Source organism: Octopus bimaculoides, chromosome 1 (assembly GCF_001194135.2).
Source record: "Octopus bimaculoides isolate UCB-OBI-ISO-001 chromosome 1, ASM119413v2, whole genome shotgun sequence".
Taxonomy (NCBI): Eukaryota; Metazoa; Mollusca; class Cephalopoda; order Octopoda; family Octopodidae; genus Octopus; species Octopus bimaculoides.
Genome location: NC_068981.1, coordinates 59,771,070 through 59,774,033, shown reverse-complemented (window position 1 = coordinate 59,774,033; position 2,964 = coordinate 59,771,070).

The window sequence follows — 2,964 nt, the reverse complement described above, 5'->3', positions numbered from 1 at the left end:
GATTTCAGGGTTATTTCCCTTCGTCGGCGTTCGACAGCTGATGACCTTGGTGAGAGAGACAAATCTGGCAAACCTTATATCTTCTTTTCCAGTGACATTCTTCACTGATATTGAAAAGGTGAAAACAAGCAATGTTAATTCTCTATATGAAGTATTAACAGTAACTGCACGATAAAGTGTAGTATATTGCCACTTAAGTGTGGCTGACCCCTAGGGGTGGATGTTACTGTTGCTTTTAGCCCCAGGAGGACATCTCCTCCAGCTGGCTTATCGACACACGACTGTGTCCTGTTTGCCAAGGGAGTTATCCCTCTCACCTCGACCAGCAGCACGAACGTATCCGGATTTTATATATATATCATTCGCCATGATTGATCGCTAGCCACTGATGCTATTTTTATTTCCTCTCCGTTTATTTCCGTCTTCCTTTCTATTCAAGAACGTAGGCTCGAAACGTAAAAGACTTTCTCACTTCCCGAGCGTTGAAGTAATACATCTGTTTGTTGTTAACATGCCCGTCTTCGCCTTTTGCTTTGCTTCTTTTTCCTTTGTTAATTGCAACTATATACATACACACACATGTATATATATATACACGCACATATATATAAACATACATACATATATACATATCTTTCTTATCTATCTATCAATCTATATATATTTCTATAAATATATATTGTGTGTGTGCGTGTCTGTATGTGTGTGCGCGCGCGTATGTGCGTGCGTGTATGTTTATACATATACATATCACATATATGTATTCAAATAACGGGTAATATTTTGATGAGACTTTTACATCATACTTCCTTCCTCGAAGCGCAGATTATTTCAATAAATGAAGGCTTTATCTTGTATCAACATACCTCTCTGGTTCTTTGTTTTCTATATTCATGTCTCTTGTCCCTCTGTGATGAAATTGAAACATTGCAAAAGAATATACATACCTTCGTATGTAGAGTTACTTCAGCATTTACACAGCACCGACATTGGCGGCATCAACAATGGGGGTCGATAGTCTTCTCTGAGGAGAGCCAGTATTACATTTCCACGTCGGATGTTAATGTGAGTTTGTGGTGTAGGAGGGAGTGAATGCCACAGAGACGCATCTGTCATGGAGAGAGACGTGTGGGTGGTCAAAACATTATGGTTTGGGATGCTATAGGCCTGAATCAGAGAAATGGGCCCCATGTATTCCAAAATTGTGGTGCAGGCAGAGGGAATAGCCTATATAAGTCAATGAAAAAAAGCTATGCCCGTTTTTGCATTGCTTACGACATGGCCCTTGTAGTTATATGAGAGCATATCTTCAAACGAAGCATTTGTATCAAAGGAATGCTTTCAGTTTGAGACTTAATATAAATAAAACAATATTCATATTTATATTTTCGGTCACAATGTGAAAGCCAGCATTCCAGAGCTCCAAAAACTATAAATACAAGTAAATTTGACGGTGAGGTCTGAAGATTCAGAAGGTAGCCTCTAAAATTTAGTTCAATTCTACAACTGCCACGCAAAATATAACCCAATATTAATGACTGAACATTTGCTTTCCCACTTAAACTTACCAGAGATGAAAAATGATCCAGTGTTACATGGTTTCTAGATCTGCTAATAATACCACTTTTGAGCCACTGACCTCATAAAAAGACACACGAGAATTAGGCTTAATCTATGAGAACTGACATTAGGCTTAACAACTAACAACTACATTTTATTGAACTTTCCAATTGACGTAGGTCTGCATGCCACAACACCATTTTATTTAATTTTCAAAGCGTTATGAAAAAGGTTTTTCTGTCTTTTCCTGACATGGGTCATCACTGGGTTCTGCCATTTAAATTTGTAATCCTTTCGCGTGCTACTTAATTTCGAGGTAACATTACTACATCATGTCGTCATATATAATGACTAAAAGATATTAAAAGATTATCTTTTAAATCAAAATCACATCATTACTTAAATATAAATCCCTATTATAAGTACCGTTTTCTACTTTTCTACTTTCCGAAATGTGTGACAGAAATTATATCACCAACACATTAATTTTCGCGAGACACATTGAAAAAGAATTTCGACTTTCGTATGTGACCCCGAATGAACTTTTAATTAGTATTTATATGCATACATTGACCATTTCTTAATGCAGCTGATGTTAACTTTCCTCTATAATAATTGAGAAGTAGATAACTATCAGATGAAATGGTAAATCCTTTGTTTATTAGAGAAATGACACAGGCTAATGTTTTCATAACCTGTAATTATTTTAGCTTCATTATTTCAGTGATCATATGACACGAGACGATTAGCTATATAGATAACACACACACACAAACAAACAGACTTATATACACACATCCATACACAACCATTCAGAAACATGTAAACATATATGTGTATGTGTGTGTGTGTGTGTATATATATATATATACATATATGTGTGTGTGTGTATATATATATATATATATATACATATGTGTGTGTGTGTGTATACATGTATATATGTATATATGTATGTATGTATGTATGTATAAACACACACACATTTGTTTTTGCACAATGACTTCAGAGTTTTCTTTATGACATCTATTTTTTTTACTTGTCATTGTTTTACTTTGTTATTTATAATATCATCTTTCATAAAACTCTTCCACTTTTGATAATAGCTTTTTAGGTTAATAAAACTCTACACCTTATATATCTGCCTGCATCCACCAACAAGCAATTTTGTAACAATCATCCAAACTCTCGCATATATGCTATCACATAATCGCCTCATTAGTATGCTCAAACGCTTCCCATAGAACTTCACCAATACTAACAACAACACTGCGTGCATTCTTAAGTATAATTCTAAGTACTGATACAGAGGTATACTAACAAAATATGCGCATATAAATACATGTATATGCATGTGTGTGTGTGTGTACCAATTATGTATGAATACATGTATATGTGTATATA